Here is a 19,917-nt window from a genome sequence, read left to right on the forward strand (position 1 = left end):
CAGATGTACATTGCGCGGTTTCCCTTTCCCTCCCCCAAGTAAACTTAAAAACTTTATCAGCAGCGCGCTTACAGTTAGAAAAAGCTTTAATGAGAAATCGTTTTGTGACAAAGGGAGAAAAACTAACAAGGCAAGCCGAAGTGAGGGCAGTAGCGGAGGTTCCAGCAAAACGCAGAACCCTAAAATATAACAAAGCATATTTAAAACTGTCTTTACATGGAGTGGATCCAGCGGTACACCGAGCCTCAATGTTATGCGGTGAAATAATGGCAAACCACAGCATGCTGTCCTGTAGGCTACAACGGCATCTCGAAACAAGACACTCTACCTTAGTATCTAAACCTGTAAAATATTTTCAGAAGAAGCTCAATGAGTTTCTTTCTTTCTTTCTTTATTGCATTTATAAAGCAGTTTTTATAGAAAGTATTGCAGAGCACTGTACAGTACATAACAGAAAAAAAGAACAAACCACAATACATTTGTATAGCGAGTCATACATACAACTGCCACAGTCAGACCATTTAAATAACAGTATACACATAATAATACAAAAGCAGCAATTTTAAAGTTACATTAGCAGCCACTTATATAAGAAAGTTAACAGGACAAAAAAAAAAACCAAACATATTTCAGCTGCTTACATTTGTACTCTTTTTAAATTAATACTTGTGAAACTCATACTGCTCTAATTGAACAAAACCCTTCCACTTTTTTATTCATTTTTTTGCAACATATAGGATTTTCACTTTGTTATATTGTTTTAGTAAACTGAGGAGGGGCAGTTATTTTTTTTTATAGCTCAGGGAGGCTCACTATGACAAAGTTTGAGAACCACTGGTCTAGATGAAGACATCAAGTCAGCATAAACTCCTAGGTCTTTTTCATAGATTCTTTCTTCAATTTCAGTATCTCCCATATGATATTTATAATGCACATTTTTATTGCCTGCATGCACTACCTTACACTTTTCTCTATTAAATGTCATTTGCCATGTGTCTGACCAGTTCTGAATCTTGTCTAGATCATTTTGAATGACCTTTGCTGCTGTAACAGTGTTTGCCACTCCTCCTATTTTTGTGTCATCTGCAAATTTAACAAGTTTGCTTACTATATCAGAATCTAAGTCATTAATGTAGATTAGGAACAGCAGAGGACCTAATACTGATCCTTGTACTACTCCAGTGGTTACCTTGCTCCAGTTTGAGGTTTCTCCTCTAATCAGTACTTTCTGTTTTCTACATGTTAACCACTCCCTAATCCATGTACATGCATTTCCTTGAATCCCTATTGCGTTCAGTCTGAGAATTAATCTTTTATGTGGGACTTTGTCAAAAGCTTTCTGGATTTTTTTTTAAATTGATCTATTAAACCATTTTGGCGATTTTGTTTTAGATTTTGATTTGTCTACTATTGGGATGTAATTGTTTTGCACCTCTAGTACTACATTTTAGAAAAACAGTCATCATTTTTCTGTGGCTGTTTTCTCTATTTGACTCCAATCTACTTCTGTTTGTCTGTTTCATACCTTCATAGTTTGCCTTTCTAAAAGTGTAAACTTTAGTTTTAGTCATTATTTTTTGGTTTTTAAAAATCACTTAAAATGTTTGCCAGTGGTTCTCTGACCTCTGTTTTAGTTATTCTGTCTTCATTATTTGAAAAGACTAAATCGAGGTATGCCTCCCCTCTAGTCGGTGCCTTGACAAATTGTGTTAGGAAGCAGTCATTTGTCATTTCCACCATTTCAATTTCATCCATCGTGCTCCCCACCGGGTTTTCCTATTTTATATGGGGGAAGTTGAAATCCCCCATTAGTATGGTTTCTCCTTTGCTACACACATTTCTAATGTCATTGAATAACTGATTATTTTGCTCACCATCTGAATCTGGAGGTCTAAAGCATGATGGTATTATTATGCCCATTTAATTTTTGTCCATTATTTTGACCCATATTGATTCACTGTTGTTTTCTTCGTCCAGATTTAACAACTGGGCTTCAAGACCGTTTCTTATGTATAGCGCTACCCCGCCGCCTCTTCTGTCCTGCCTGTCTTTCCTATACAGTGTATACCCACAAATATTCTATTCGTCTCCATCACTCTCAGACAACTGTCCAGTGACTGTAACACCTATCACATCATAATTACCTGTTAGTGCAGTAGCTTCAAGTTCTAACATTTTGTTTCTGATACTTCTAGCATTTAGATAAATACATTTAATGGCTGTCTTACCTGAGTTGTTGCCCTTGTTTTGCTGTGGTCTCACTTCTGTTTTAGTTTCTAGCTTAAATGCTTCTGAACCTCCTCGAGGATCTTTTCTACAAGTAGATTGGTTCCCTTTTTATTTGAGTGCAGTCTGTCCCGTCTATACAGATAGTCCTTGTTGTAGAATGTGGGCCAGTGATCAAGATAGGTGAAGCCTTCTTGTGTGCAACACATCTTCAGCCATGCGTTTAGATTAATTATATACAGCTGTCCATATGCTCCTTTGCAAGGTGCCAGCAGTATCCCAAAAAATACCACGATTTGTTGTCCTTTCTGATTGATCTCATCATACTTCACTATGTACTGAACACAATTGCTTAATTGCTTACCTTTATTTTGATATCCAGAACGTCCTAATCCGGGAAACAGGAGTAATCCTACTTCATGGTACATTTTTGGTGTGCATTTGCAAAAAATATACAATCTTTGCTCCTGCTCACTGGCAGAACAGATTATTAAGAATTGCAGAAGAGCTGAAGGAGATGGAGAAATGGTGTATCGCTTCCAAAATTATAGATAAAAAGTGTAGATAATACATTAGCTTCCAGCACTGCAGAGCTCAAGACAATAACAAACAACAAAGTCCTGGTGAAATGGTGATGTATTTATAAGCCAATGTCTGATGACAAACAGTAAAGAAATGGAGGGTTATCAATACACAATGATGTGTATTATACAGTTCAATAAACACGGGGTTCAGTCCCAAAATAATAAACACGGTATTAAACACACGCACAAAACACACACACAGTCACAAGTTCATTGCGAGTGCTGTAGTGCTCGTGGTGAAATACAATTTACTTGTGAGCAGTGGTGAAGTGTTATCCAGTTTTTGTGCTGGACCGGATCGTATTAGCTATCTAATAAATAACAAACAAAACACTCACGGTTTTTTTACACTTGTCCTTCAGCAGTTCTCTCTTAACCATACAAAGGAACAGATCACCTAGCCACGTCTCCTTTTGTACCATCAATCACGCCCAATTGGATAGCAAGTGCAACCGTTTCTCCTCCAATCCGCATTTGCCACATCACTTCCCGTCTGGGGTGATGACTTGGTGTACTGTAGCTCCGCCTTCTTTCTAAATGTTTACTGCTAAGGAAAAAAAAAAGGGAAAACACTGTAAATCCGATGTATTTGACTTACAGTTATATTAGAATATTTATTCTGTTTCATGTGTTTTCATATACTGTATATGTTTTTACAATATTTATAAATATCAATAATTATATTTCATGAACTAAATTTATCAGGTACTGATAATAACAGACTAAATAACTATTTTATTTATAAATATTTATTTTAAGAAAATAATCGAAAGTACTGTCCATTAATACAATACAATAAACTTGTATTATGTCATTGCAATCACTCAGGTGAAACAGTATTTTGTAATTTTTCCGAACATCAATATTTTTCAACAAAACTTTCAAGAAATATTGTAAAGTCCCTCAGGTCATAGAATAAGATGTTTTTATACATGTATCTGTAAGCAGAATACATAATAACAAAATAAATAAATAAATAAATATTGTGTTAAGAAAAGTGAAAAGTTTGCATGGGTTATTATTTAAAATGACCAATAATTACAAATAAAAGATAAAATGTAATATAAATACCATTTGCTTATGGGAAGTAAAGTGTAAAACATCAGTGCAGTTTAAAAACACTAGCTAAGAATAGCTTTACACATATCTGTGGAACACAGAAACAGTTAAATACTGCTTAAAAAAAACCTTAACCTTAACCTCTGGCTGACTATAACTGGCTGAAATCGGATGCATTCCTTGCCAATTAGAGCAAATTGAACTAGATTAGAAGCCAAATGGAAGCTGGAAGCGTAATGACCCAAATGAAGATCACAAATTAATGAGCTAGATAGCAGAACGAATTAATTGGAAACATAAGCTGATTTATATTGTTGAGAGATAGTATGAGCTTCAATCTCTTTTGGGTTGTGCGCACCTGTAAAGAGACCCTACATACCACCAGAAAGAAAAGGGATGAGACCAAGCAACTAATCCTTTAGACATCCCTTGCCTAGCAGTTTGCCAGTCTGGGTTTTCTTTGTACAATAAGCAGTTATTTCAGCTCAGGGAGGCTAATTAAGCTCACACTAAAATCTGGAATGGATCAAACAATCTGGAATGGGGGCCCTCTTTCTCTGTGCTATTACTGTAGTATTCCATACAAAGCAATATTTTGTGTTTTATTATTAGAACAGTAAATATTTTAATAGCTTTGTCACAAAAACTCCTACCACTGTAGTAGAGTGCAAATGCAATGATGGAAGAACGAGTTAACAGACACCTAGGAATTCTTGTGTAAAACTGAGCATTTGCGAAGCACTTAATCGTCCCTGAAGGGAACTCAAATTGGAAAATGGTTGCTGAACATTCACTGCTTTGATTGTGGTGCGTTCTCTTTGATTGGAAAGGGCAGTCATATCAAATTGATTGAGATTTGGTAGAGAATAGGGGAGGAAAGTGCTGGCTGGAATTGTAGTTGGAGGAAACAGAAGAGAGGGAACGGTGCAAGATTGTCAAAAGTGGCCACTGAGGGATTTGGACCCTCTCCATAACTGGGCAAATTTGAGGCAAATTAATGTTAATGTTAAGAACTATGAAGTATTGCATATTGAAAAGGATCTCAGGGTTATAGTGCAGTCAATAAAAGTATCTCGCCAATGTGGTGAGGCAATTAAAAAGCCAAACAGAATGTTAGGTTATATTGCAAAAAGTAGAGAGAGGTTACGCTAGATTATTTAGAAAAAGATTCAATGTCATCAGCCAATCAGTTTCCAGATATAGTGGGCATTACTACACAGTAGATGCCCGATGGAACATCACTACATCACCTGTGAATTGAATTTAAAATTAATCTGCTGGCTTTTTCATTTTGACTTAGTGTATTTTTAAGCCATTGGACAGTAAACACTAAACAAAGACACAATTGGTCCAAATTATTTTTATTATCCACCAAAACCAGCCAATCAATACTTTGCATCAACAAAAGCAACCAATCCTGTACTTGTAACTGCCAAGTCAGCCAATCACAGCCTGTTAGTATTTCTGAGCTGAAGGATACCCGACAAATTATTACAAGATCAAGGTAAATATAGGTTTCAAAGTGTTTTTTGAAAGAAAATAAGATTTGTTTTTTTTAAATAGTAATAGTGCTCTCTTGATGAAGGCTCTGCCGTGTGTTAGTTGACCTTGACTTTCGTTCGCGCCTTTGCCTTTGGCTCTGGACGCATAACTCCATTCTTGTAATTTGTATAAACAATAGGAGAGCTGTGTCTGGTTGTTGTAAACAGTGGGAGAGCAGTGTCTGGTTGTTGTAAACAATGGGAGAGCTGTGTCTGGTTGTTGTATAAGCAATGGGAGAGCAGTGTCCAGCTGTTGTGTAATACAGTGTTTTATGCACCTGAAAATTAACCACAAACAACAACACCACTATATATGAATAAAAAATACAGAAATATATAGGTGCATGCACATAGCAATTCTTCATTCATATTTTTCTTTAAGCAGAAAACTGCTACACAGAAACTTGAATGAAAAACAAAAAGGTACTGATAAACTCAGGTACACAAAAACCAAAGGTAAAGCTGCTGACTGAGGCCAGCTCTAATTTGAAAGACTACTGAGGGAAATGAAACTTTACAAATTGTTTGGTGCCTCCCTGCAGAACTGTCAATTTACCTGCTCACTCAGCCTTTTCCAGCAGATTTAAAGGGGTGCTCAGTGAATGTTAAGTAAATGTTTTCAGAGAGCAGAGGTCTAACACATTTTCACCATGACAATTTTAATAGGTAACACTATATGTGTTATTGATTTTAAGACAATCTAGCCATCTAACATTAACACCTATTCCGGACATACTGTGCTTCTATGATTAAGATCATGTATATACCTGTACTATAACCTTACTAGATTACATGAATCAATGTCAAAATACAGGTGTACTCCACCTGTAACAGATCCTGTTAGAAAGGAGTTCTGTTTACATCGCATTGAGGAGGCATGTCACGGACAAACAACATGGACTTTAACAGGGAATGACTCTGATTAAAACAAACTCGTTTATAACATATATACTGTTTAATATGTACAATCTCCACAGGCAGATGTTTTGCTTTCAAAACAGTTTAAGACATTAGCCTCTTTCTTCTGGGAAACGGAATCGTTCTGACAAATGCTTTATTGTATAAATATGCAGCTAAAGTGTTCATTGTGCTGAAACGTGTTGTGCTACCTCCTCAACAAAGAGCACAAATAAATAAACTTCAAATTACAGGCACATTGACTAAGAGCACACAATTAAGAGATTGTGAGGATGGGCACAAAGTAATTTTCTATTTAAAGAGCTATAGAAACGGTGGAGTGTGGCACGCGATGCTGCACACCATAACAGAGAATATGACATGGTGTTTGGGCAAACTGTCTTTCATATTGTATACACTAGAGGGTGGTATGTGACTATGAACTGGAATGTCACGATTCCTGCTGAAATACAATGTTTTACCAGCAGGTGTCACATGCTGAAGCTTGTGAATACCAAAACACTATGCTTACATTGAGACGGGATAAAACAGAATTCCAGGGCATTGTGGAAGTTCATGTATTACAGAAAGGTGGCCTATGGGCTCCCACTGAAACTGTTGTAGATAATGTTTCATTTTTGTTTGGAGGAAATGGGGTTAAAACTGGATTGTACTTTTCTTCTCTTGTTCTTGTATTAATAGGCAAATTATTCAAATTTACAGACCAAGAAGCCCGTTGCGCAAGGCTTTATTGAAGGACATCATTAATATAGTTAATACAAGTGTGATTGGATGGCAACTTAAATAGCCACAGTATTACTTGGGAACAGGAGCGATTGAAGAAGAGTTGTTCTGTGCTGGAAGGGCTTGGGGACTCTGTGATGCAAACCCTGAGCTGGATATTGAAATTGTGTGTGATTTCAATTTTTGTATCAAAAGTGAACCAGTTCTATTTAATTGAAGAGTTCTGTTAAAACACAGACCTGGTTACCATGACCTTCCACATACAGGTATTAAATAATGTAACCAAAATATTGTAGCTACAAAGTTATTAATGTACCTGCATTTTGAAGGGCATCAGAACTCTTAATTTGCTTTCTGTCACTTTTCATTTACTGCAAGCAGAGAACATGCAATTTTTTTTTTTTAGGTCTGATCATCCTCAAAGACCTCATTCTGAAAGGAAATACATCGTTAACGAATCTCATTTGCTAGTTTATTATGCAAGGGAAAACGTTTCTGGTGACGTAGAACTTCAAACTTTAGGCGCTGAGATTGAGAACGAAGACCGAGAACCAAAGAGAACTTGAAGAATCAGTAAGTGACGGTATGAATAAAGACATTTTAAAAATGATTCATTTTTCATTATTCATAAAAGGTCATGAAACACAGCAGACAAATTATTACTAATTCGTTTGCTCTCAGTTGCAGTGTATTTCAGTATTTAATATAAACACAAAGCAGCTGATTATTCACACTTTATTATCACTATATGGTTCTCTTTATTATTTGATTGTTGCTTATAGGCTGTGTGTGTACTGTTGCAATGGCTTGTGCATGTGCATGTGCTTGTTGTTGTTGTGCAACTCGATGTTCAACTATTTAACTTTCTATGTCTGTAATTATTTATCGCAATGTTGTTTTTTGCTGTTGTTGTTGTTTGTTTTTTTAGACGCATATTGAAATGCAGTCATCCTTATCCAGAAAACTGAGGCATTTAATAGAAGGAAAAGAAACTATAGGAAAAAGAAAAGGTTAATTAAGTGGTTGCAAGATAAAGAGCTTTTAGAAAGGAAAATATACTGTCCTTCATGCTCTCATAAAATGAAGATGAAGAAGCTCTGTGGCAGTTGTGATGGTTGGACATGATAAGTAGTGCTAAATCTTCATTTGTTTACTTCTGTTTATTAAGTTTTAATCCAGTATTTCTGGTTATAAGTGAATCACATTTGTTTTATTATAATTACCATGATTCACAATGTAGTTACATTTACCATTTCCTATTATTACCAGGTAACACGGGGTCATTTCATAATCAGTAATACTGTAATTAAGGTCAGGCTATGTTTTAACTTTGTTACATATTTAACTAAATAGAACTACATGTTGTTAATATAAGTAATTCCATAATGTAGTTACTGGTCCGGTTATAGGATTAAGGAGTAATTACATGTATTAAATATTGTAAATACAGTGTAATTACAGTGTAGTTAATGTACCTGTATTGAAACGGACGCAGACAGATATTTATTAAGTAATAAAACAAACGCTTATACAAAACACTAAGAAAAGGGCACATTGGCCAAAGCAAAACAAACATAAACAATACCAAACGTTACTAAAATGAGTACCTTTCAACCTTGTGGTCGTGTTAGCATTCACTCTCTCTGTCTCTATACTTACATCTTTCTCCTAACCTCTCCATTTAATGAGCCCGGAGTGGGTCATTTTATATTCTGTGGTTGGAGCCTTAATTACCTATTAATCAAATAATTACTTTATTAAGACTCCAGCCACATTCCTACAAGGTTTATAGGGATAGGTATTTAAGTCCACCAACCCAACTATACTTTATACTGTCTGCTTTTTTCGCCGGTCTCAAATAATAAATAATAAAGACAGATGGTTCCCATCTGCCCATAATAATAATGATAATACAAATGAAAATAATAATCATACATAAATAAATAAATATACACAAGGGGTGGGCACCCCATCACTCACCCTTATTAGACTGACAAGCTGGACAATGTGTTGGTGTGGATGCAGGTTTTTGCACCCAACACATTTCTCTAACAGTGTGTCCAATACAATTGAGTCAAATCTGATTAGCTGCATTAAAGTAAATATTGATAGGTATGAAAGTTTTGATTGAAAACAATTGGACCAGAAGCCAGCCCAGAGAATGCTAGCACAGCAGTAATGTGAAGGATCCTGGGAGCGGCATTCTGAACTAGCTGCAGTCAATTTATGGTGTGGGCTGGGAGACCACCATATAGAGAGTTGCAGTAGTCGAGTCGAGAGGAGACAAATGCATGACAAAGTATCTACGCATCTAGGAGGGAAAGATAGGGATGGACTTTGGAGATGTTTTGAAGATGGTAGAAGGAAGATTTGACCACAGAGGAGATGTGGGTATCAAAGGAGAGGTTGCTGTCAAGAAGTACACCAAAGCTTCGTACTGTGGGGGAAGACAGCAGCAGACAGTATCCGAGGTTCAGGGCAGCTATATTTAGATTCATAAGTTGAGTTTTAGATCTTACTAGAAGGAGTTCAGATTTGCTAGTATTCAGCTTAAGAAAATTGGCAGACATCCAAGCCTCGATGTCTAGAATGATAAGCCGAGAGCCGGACCATGCAAGTTCTCAAATGTAATTGTTTTTGGTAATCTTAAAGATTCCTTGTTAGAAATTTCAGTGCTCTCCAGAGCATGTACTTCTAGTTTCTAGTTGGTTATACTCGTCCATGATACTTGATGGTTGAAGAGCCATATACTGTTCTAAAGATTTTATAATTTGGTGCAATGTTCCCTCTAATAATTCTTATCATCTAATTATGCATTTTTGGCCTGTATGAAATCTACCATTTACAACTGCTTTTCGCTTATCATCCTTATACACTTGAGGCCTTATGACAGAGAAAGAATGAGTCTTGGTTATAAATCTCCCTCCCGACCTGTGAAGGGAACAGAGTGCCCCGGACTGGATGGTCTAGCAATTCATTTCAGGGAAAGGTGGAAGTCTGCCATCTAGAAATGGGGCAGAGATGCAGTACACCAAGCCATCACCCTAGAAGGGAAGCAATGTGGCAACCACGGTTTGGAGGAGAAACAGTTGCACTAACGAACCAAGGGGGCATGACTGATGGTACAAAAGGGGACATGGCTAAGCGATCTGTTCATTTGGTATGTTTGTGAGTGTTTAGTCCTTGTCTGTTTTGTCATATCTAATTACACTTGTTTGTTTATTAGACGGCTAACATGTACTGGTAGCTGTCGCTTCAGGCCAGCACCAACCCGGACAACACTTCACAACTGTACATAATTTAAATTGTATTTCACCACTTGCACGTTAGCACTCACTGTGGATCATGTGTGTGTCTTTGTGTGTGTTTATACTGTGTTTATTATTTTGAGACTGTAACCCATTATTTGAAACAGTGCAATTTACATTGCTGTGTATTTCCTGGGATTATTCTTTGTGGTTGACAGACCGGGATTACAAAAATAAGCTTCTATTTGGATTGAGAACTTTGTTTTCTGTCTTCTGTTTTGTAATCACATCACCTCTACACCTGCGCACTGCAAACCACTTTGCAACAGGCCTATAAAAAATAATCATATTGGAGCATAGCTCTCAACTATTCCACATTATTGGAGCATGACTCTCAACTATTCTGCATGATTGGAGCATGACTCAACTATTCTGCGTTAGCCTGTCATAAATTCATGAACACTGGTTGCCCCAGTTTAACACAGCATCTTCACATTTACTGATATGCAATTACTGTCATTTATAAATTGGTTATGGGTTTTAAATTACAGTAATTATGCTTCACCATCCAAGACTGTAAGTCGAAGGATAAGCAGAGTTTAAACTCAAAGCTAAATATTATATATCAATTACCATGGCCTTACACATGCCCCTTAGACATGTATACCGACAGAATACTCTTTCTAATGCATAGTGGCCCTTGTCTAGTTCAATATTTCTAATAGATTTGTATTCTGTTTGAAAATTGGCTGAAGGTACAACACTTTAGACGAGTGCAGGTATGAGTCCAAAATGCTCTCTATACTGGACAGGGGAGACCATTCATTATCATTCACTGTTTGTACAGTTTCAGTAAAGCAGGTTGCAGAGTTTGAATTGAAAAGGGATACCCTGTGTCAATAAAAAGAAATACATGTGATTAGTGTATAGGGAATGTATACTGTGACAGCGTCAGTCTAATATTCAGTTATATTCACCTGTCTTTATAACCTCAATTGTATTTAACTCTGGAATCCTACACTTGTATTTTGCACCCTGACGAAGGCACTTCTGTGTCAAAATGTTAGTGACAAGTTTTTTATGAATTAAAGGTATTTTGGAGCGCAGTTGATTGTGTTGTTCTCTCTTTCTCTATATTGATGCATGACTTTAGCCTTGTGAACTTTTTTCTCTTTAAGTATAATATTATCCCCCATCTGGTACATTTGTAGGTTCATAAATCACTCTTACATTTTTGCATCTGGAAAACCGCCTATTAAATTGTGATGAAACTTTGAATTACCATTGTTAAGAATATGAGATTATGGGGGTATATAGCGGTGTCCCTCTGTATGCTTATCTTCAGAACACAACAACCTCATTCTGTAAACATGTAATTTAAATATACTTTACCATGATCACCTTATTTTCTCTTGACATCCTAATTTCCACTTGTCTCATTTTCATGAAACTATGCATTGCCATTTCTTATTCTATACTATTCTGCACTGTGACAGAGGACGAATGGATCCTGGTTATAAATCTCCCTCCCGACCTGTGAGGAAGCTGTGTAAAGGGAACAGTGTGCCCCAGACTGGATGGTTTGACAGTTCATTCCAGGGTCGGTTGGAAGTCGGACATTCAGGAAGGGGGCAGAGCCACAGTACACCAAGTCATCGTGATGTGGCAAGCACGGATTGGGGGAAAAACAATTGCACTCGCTAACAAAGAGGGCATGGCTGAAAGTACAAAAGGGACAGGACCAAGTAAACTGCTGGTTACGTACGAATCGCAGTAGGACTGTGATATACCGTGTATAGTATAGTATTTGGTGTTTGTGCGTTTTGTTGTAGTAATTATAAACATTTGTTCTTGTTAAATGGCTAACACGTACCAAGGGCTGTCCCCAACCTGGACAGCACTTGCACTACTGTTCACAAATAAATGTATTTAACCACTCACACTTAAAAAGAACTCACTTTGGACTTGTGTTCTGTGTGTGTATTTACCATCATCATTATTTCGGGACTGAACCCTATGGGTTTTACTGAGCAGTACACATAGCTGTGTATTGCCAGTTATTATTGTTCACAGTTGTTCACACAAGTGACTTTGGATTATAAATAAACCATCATTGCACCATGAACTTTGTTGTTTGTCATTACTTGAGCGCTGCATCACCTCTACACCTGCGCACTGCAAACCACATTGCCACATGCAGATACAGAAACGTCATAGTATACATTGCATATATTCAGAGGCATCAACTCTTTCGTCATACTGATAGTTGTAATAAATATGTTAATGTGTGCTACATAACGTTAATACCAAGTATCATGATAAGTGCTTCTCCAGATATGTGTAAAACTGGAAGTGTGACATACAGATGAAAGACACACACCACCATTTATCCCCCATTTAACTTATGCTAAAAGACTATGTAATACCAAGCTTCATGATAATTGGACAAGTGGTTCTGCATATATGGAACAATGTGAAGTTGGACATGTATATGTGCAACCGCCTCCACTATACCCCATCCAGATGGGATTGTACCCTTATAATAATAATCCAGCTGTAGTGTGTTGGCTCTGGTGTTTGTGGTTGCTTTCCCAGTATAATAGAATTATTAAGAGGGGTGTTGAATGTATCGTTAACAGTGTAATGGGGTGTTCACAAGTATCTCTCTGATTCTTTTTAAATCTCAATCATTTGGATGTTTTGACCTTGGCTCTCTTAAAAGGCCTGCAAGCTTTTCTAGCACGCATCATTGTATTCATTCTGGATTGTCAGTTCTATTATGAAAGAGCTAATGAGATGAGGGGGTTTCATAATAATAATATTACAAAGAATAATACTAATCCGCTGTACAGAGAGCTCAGAAAGGAAGCGGTCAGACTGTGCAGGCTGACAAGCTGGCACTCTTAGCATAGAAACCATTAAGAAGTGCTGAGTAGGGTTAGAATGAGTACTAACTTGACATCGAATAGTTGAGGTAAAAACAGCCAAATAGGCACATATTAATGAATCATGTACCAGACGACTTCACAATCACGTATCCTGCGATTAGTCGACTTGATAGCTATGTTTAAATTCAGCAGACCACTTTGTTATTACAAATCTTTTTGACAGCAAGACATACATCAGCAAGAGAGGATAGACTCTAGCAGGAGAACGATTTATTTCTGCTATTCTCTTTATACCCATTTTTCTTGACTTCTCCAGATCCTTGAAAGTAGAAAATACTCAAACGGCAGAAGCTTGCTACATCTTGTAATTGTCTTTATCTTGAACACTTTCTCCCAAAAGCTAGTCATTTATTATCATGTCAATATTAGATCAATTTCAACAGCATGTGCTTCTATGAAACAGATGGAATGGATGGGTTGGATACTGTGACAGCTTGCTAACTCTTCCTCGCACCTCTGGGCGCTGCACTTTCTGTTCTGCCATTCCATATGGAGACTCAGCTTGAAGCTGACATTAGAATAACTCAGATGGCAGCAGTTTGGACGTTCTCAATCTGTGCTGTAATAATGAAAGGGCAGTGAGATTGCATAGAGACCAGATTGTTTTCTTTTATTGATTGTGATGAAATGGGAATTCTCCATAAGCCTTACAAGTTCAAACAAAGCTATTTATCTTGCTATTTAATTCTCTCATGTAAAACTACTAAGTCTAGAATAGATTTGTTTTAGCCAAACCCATATGAAAAGAACACATATTTTCAATATATTATAAATATATACAATGTATACTGTTTTAGATGTAAATAAGGAATACGTAAAAAATGTACATAAAAATGTTGTACACGTTTATATACAAAATGTGAGTTAATGTACTGATTCCAAATATAAAAATAATGAGAAAACGAAAAATAACAAGATTTTTTTTCTTTATTAAAAGAAATAAAATAAATAAATGTCAATTTATATTTTTATCATACACCATAAACACTTTTGTAAATAGTATAAAATCACTTTCTGCTTAAGGCTGCAATTTACCTGCAAAGTGTATGTCAAACATGCACATGGTCATGTAAGATACAAGATAGCTTAGTTACACAAGACACAATTTAAGCTAGCATAGTGCCCATACCATCTCATTGTAACATTCTACTAAGGAAAAACCCTTCAATAAATATTATTCTATCAGTTACTACCCCATACACCAGGGCGTATTTTCAAACCATTTATTCCAGTCTTAACTAATATTTTTTGAAGAGGTAATACACATTCATGTCAAGCTTGCACTTCCCAAACCACAAGGAAGCCATTAATATATTATTTAGTCTTTCAGTAAGAGTTAGTTCATTTAAAGTACAAAACACTGGCCAAATACTAAGTGAAGAAGACTTGGATACTGGCACACCATCACGGTTAAAGCTCAAAGATAATCGGTCAAGTGGTTTTTCATGCCAGCCATGATCAACTAACAACAGTTTACATAGTACACCATCATGTATGTCTGAATGCACATCAGTTTCACTGCAGACACTTGTTAGGCACAGCTGAGTCATTTAAAAGATTCTGAAGTTGGTTTCTTAGTGGAATGTAAAAGGATAAATTCCCTTATTTAATATTGTCTTTTGAATTCCATGTTCCATCACAAATACTGCAAATTCCCGACATAACACTGTATCTAAATTAGAGACACAGTTCTATATACAACAAACATGAATGATTAACTTCTGAAAACTTCTTTTCAAACAAGAATTTTCACATATTTCACATATGCAAAAAGTAGGAGGTGGTTCTGTTCAAGAGACGATTCTGTGATTTTGAGAATGTCTGAAGATGCCTGGAAAAAAGCAAAAGTAATGTTAACAAAGGAGATAGCTGCGTCTGCATCCAGCGCTCAAAGAATATCACAGACATTTGCAGAGTTTTTTGAGATGTTATCGTAATAAAATAATGGCTTGTATCAATTTAGTGAGGAGTTTGGTTATAAAACGAATGATCAGGAGGGGATTTATCAGTATGCCCGTCTATTAAGAGGTATGTGAAAAATACAGAGAACAAGGGATGGGGCTTGGCTGTAGATATAGTACTGAGTGTCCTGTTGCGATTCAGTGCCTTTTAAACCTGTTTTACTCTGACAAAATATATATGAAAATAATATATGTGAAAATAAATTGGACCTGGCGCACCTGACAAGCGCTGAATAAACGGACTGCAAGGGTTAAGTCAGTACTTGGTAGAAGCACCTTTTGCAGCAATTACTGCTATGAGTCTTTTTGGATAGGTCTCTACTAGCTGTGCACAGTAGGATGGTAAAATTTTTGCCCATTCTTCATGGGAAAATTGCTCCAGTTCTGATTAGTTTGTTGGAGATCATTGATGGACTACAATCTTCAAGTCTCGCCATAAATTTTTGATTGGATTCAAGTCAGGACTTTGACTGGACCACTCAAGAACATTAATTCTCTCCTTGTTCAACCACTCAAGTGTGGCTTTGACTTTGTGCTTCGGGTCATTGTCCTGCTGAAATGTGAATTTCCTCCCCAGTTTCAGAGTCTTGGCACTCAGTCCTGTACTTTGCACCATCCATTCTCCCTTCTATCCTAACAAGCTTCCCAGTCCATGCTGAAGAGAACACAACCATGCTTGACAGTTGGGTATTGTGCAGTGTTGGACTTGCGCCAGACGTAACGCTTGGAATTTAGACCAAAAAGTTCAATTTTTGTCTTGACTGACCACAAAACCCTTTTCCACATGTCTGCAGTGTCATCTACATGCTTTTTCACAAACTCCATGCGTGCTTTAAGATGAGACTTTTTGGGTAATAGCTTCTTTCTTGCCACCTGTCCATACAGGCCAGCTTTGTGTAGAGACTGGTTTATTGTTGATGTGTGAACACTGACTCCCAGCTCAGACACAGAACTTTGCTGGCATTGTTGGCTTCAGAGTGACATCCCAAACCAGTTTCCTGCTTGCCCGGCTGCTCAGTTTGGGAGGGCGACCTGATCTGGGTAGTGTCTGGGTGGTACGATGCATCTTCCACTTCTTAATGATGGACTTCCCTGTGTTGAGGGATAATCAGCGCATTTGAAATTTTCTTGTACCCTTCTCCTGCTCTGTGCCTCTCTACCACTTTATCCCTAACTTGTTTCCAAAGCTCCTTGGTCTTCATGGTTGCTTTGTTGAATCACTATGTGAGTTGCAGCTTGAAAGTCTTTATATACCTGAGGGAAATTATTTACAAGTTAAACCACTTTGAGTACACACGGGCTGAAACCATTTCATTAATTTTGTGACCTTTCAAACAAATCATTTGCACCTGAGCTGATTTAGGGCTGCAGTAGCAAAGGGGTTGAATACTTATGCAACAGAGATTAATCTGTTTAATTCTCTGGAAATCTTATTTATTTATATTCTATATGCATTTTTTAACTTTATCAATGTGGAGTAGTTTGTGTAGATTCTACATGTAAAGTCTGATTTGAAAGTGCCATGGTATACCGCAGTTGCCAACAAAATGCATATCTATCTATCTATCTATCTATCTATCTATCTATCTATCTATCTATCTATCTATCTATCTATCTACCTAATTTTTGTTATTCCACTTAAGTGATTTAACATGCTTACCAGGATTAGTTTTGAAGGTGTTTTTGCTTGCATGCCAATCCTGTGGAGTACTGCTGAAATTCAAGACAGCGATGTGCTATGGTAGTTCAAACAAATCCGAATATTATATGATCGTTCATGGTATACTAGTTTTGATTTGCTTCAAGAGGAAGTCCCAATAAACCATATGGCCTGATAGGTTTGTGTAAGGACATCCAAAGGAACACTATGTACCATGACCGATCAATCAATATCCTTGTAACAGCGCTGAGACATGGATGTGTGTTCGCTGCTTGATTGACAGGGGACTGATATGGAAGGTTGGGACTGACATGCCCTGCAGGTGAGCAAGATTTATTTACAAACCGACATAGTTACACAGACTCGCAGGAACGCTGTGCTGTCATTTACTGTTCACTCGGGTATAAAGGTAATAAGGACTATAAAAGCAGATTGCAATGGCACAATGCCCTACATGAAATGACCTGCATCCACCACTATATCCAAATCACTGCAGCCCTGGTTATTATATTCTTCAAAATAATTGAAATGTAATTTTTATTTAAAAAACATGATACTAGAACACCAAATGTAAGAGTATTATCTGAGTGGGTAAACCACCACCCTGCCTGACAGAAATATAACTGTCAAAGTCAATTTATTGTGCCCTGAAAAATAATTCAATGATTTATATGATGGGTGGTCATTCCAAGCAGTAGGACTAGTATTTGAAAGAAATCAAAACCAATATTGTGAGCCATTCTCAGAAATGCATTTTTATTTGACAATAAAGCTTTTCTAATATGTCCTTTCTCACATGTGTGTTTTGTATGATTATTTATTATTTCAACATAATGTTGTTTCAGAAAAGAGTTAGGGAAACACATTAGCGTTGAACTGTGCAGCACAGCTCATTGGAGAATTATGTTCAGTTTGGAAAATCATGCAATATAATATTTAATAAAATAGATTATTTAACAAAACAGACTAGACAACACGACTACAGTACACATATTTTACAGTGCATTCTTTGGCCTTACCTTTCAAGGTACCCCTGCCCATAAATTAGCTTTCAGACAAGAGCAGAGGCTGACCATAGGGAAGCCATGGGCAGGCGAGGCAGGATAGCTGCCCTCCCCCGTTAGACGAAGCCAAAAAAAGCACGTGGAGGCTGGAAGGAGGAGGTGAACTCTAGCACACAGCAGAGACACAGTGGATTGATGTAAATCCTTCCCTTGCCAGTCTATGGATGTATTGTTTATTAAGGGACGAATAAGGAACCAACTGTCCAACTTGGCGATTTAGTCTTTTCTCGGAAGAGCTGAAAATATGCTTGATAGTTACATGATTTGATCTAAGATTAAAGTGAGTTCCCCACCAGCACCACCCCTTTGCTTAAATTCATCTACTTCAAAGTGACTCATCAAGTAAAAATTGGTGTAGTCATGGTACAGAAGCTGGGTTCAAGTCTAGTTTGCAGAAAGGTTCAGATCTTGACTAGGGGCTCGCAGGAGTGCTACTTTGGGTAGAAACACACTTTCTGTTCTATCTATGTTTAGAAATGTATCCTACTTACCCTTGACATGCATTTTAAAACTACACGCTGTATTTCAAGCTGTAAGCAATGTTTATAGCCTGCTGGAAAATAAGAGAGCTGATTCTGTCTCTCCTGAGGGCCAAAGCACTTTAGTTAAACCTCAGCATTTCAGCTTCTTTTACAGAATGTCTAAAATAACCACCCTTTGCACACATCACACACAGCTGCCCACTCCACAGCGATAACAAGCAAAGTGAGTTCTAAAATGTCAGAAAGTATTATTGTAAGCCGTGCTAGATAAACTATTTCTATGCTTAAAGTGCTCATGAAGGTAGCTTGTCTTAGCAAAATAAAGAATGACTTCCAGTTATACTAAACTTAATCTACAAAGACTTAAAGAATTTTCATAATTTATATTAATATATATTGCTGTAGAAGATAGCCAGTGAGGATCATATTCCACATATTTCCCCAAGCTGCTGATGTAGGAAAACATGTCAGCATACATTAACCAATAATGCTGTATAATGTCATGACCTTAAGTATTTTCTTTGGGGAGCCAGACAATAACACGTTATTTAAAAGTCATGCATTTTGTCATATTGTAAACTTCATCAAAGCTTAAATGAAAGTATCAGGATCTGGCAGAAGCTTACTAGTTGCAAGACCCAGAACAACGGTTTTGTTCACATTCAAACAGCTCCAGATTATTGACAGGTACATTTGTAATGGTGAAAATAAAACTAAATGTGATTGATGATTGGAATACAAAAGACAGCTTTGTACTTATAATAAATACCAGTACAGCTCTCTAATATGTGCTATGTTAACACAGTGTTAGGATGGTTTGAAAAACAGACAAACATAGACTTGGGGAATTGAACTGTACATACCTTTTACAGTGCCTGTGTCTGTGTATGTCTGTGTGTGTCTGTGTCTCTGTGTATGTCTGTGTGTCTGTGTCTCTGTGTATGTCTATGTGTCTGTGTCTCTGTGTATGTCTGTGTGTCTCTGTGTATGTCTGTGACTCTGTGTGTGTCTGTGTCTCTGTGTATGTCTATGTGTCTGTGTCTCTGTGTCTGTGTCTCTGTGTATGTCTATGTCTCTGTGTATGTCTATGTGCCTGTGTCTCTGCGTATGTCTATGTGTATCTGTGTATGTCTGTGTGTGTCTATGTGTCTTTGTGTATGTCTGTGTGTGTCTGAGTCTCTGTGTATGTCTGTGTCTGTGTGTGTCTGTGTCTCTGTGTTACATAGTAAATACATGTGTTCTTACACATAGTTACAATGCTATTATTCATAGTTACAATGTACTTCCAGTGCATAATATAACTCTTAGAATTAAACAATAACCTTGTCATTTGTCAGGCTATCACGGAATCAAGAAATTGTACTGAGGTATTTAAATGTAACTGTTGCATACACTTTACATGAATTAAAGTCTCTACAATTGTCATCAAATTGGTGCATGGATTTTATATTATATTGCTTGACACTTTTTCAATTCACTGCACAAAATGCAGGTTAATGAGAA

This window comes from Polyodon spathula, chromosome 33 (genome assembly GCF_017654505.1).
Source record: "Polyodon spathula isolate WHYD16114869_AA chromosome 33, ASM1765450v1, whole genome shotgun sequence".
Lineage (NCBI taxonomy): Eukaryota > Metazoa > Chordata > Actinopteri > Acipenseriformes > Polyodontidae > Polyodon > Polyodon spathula.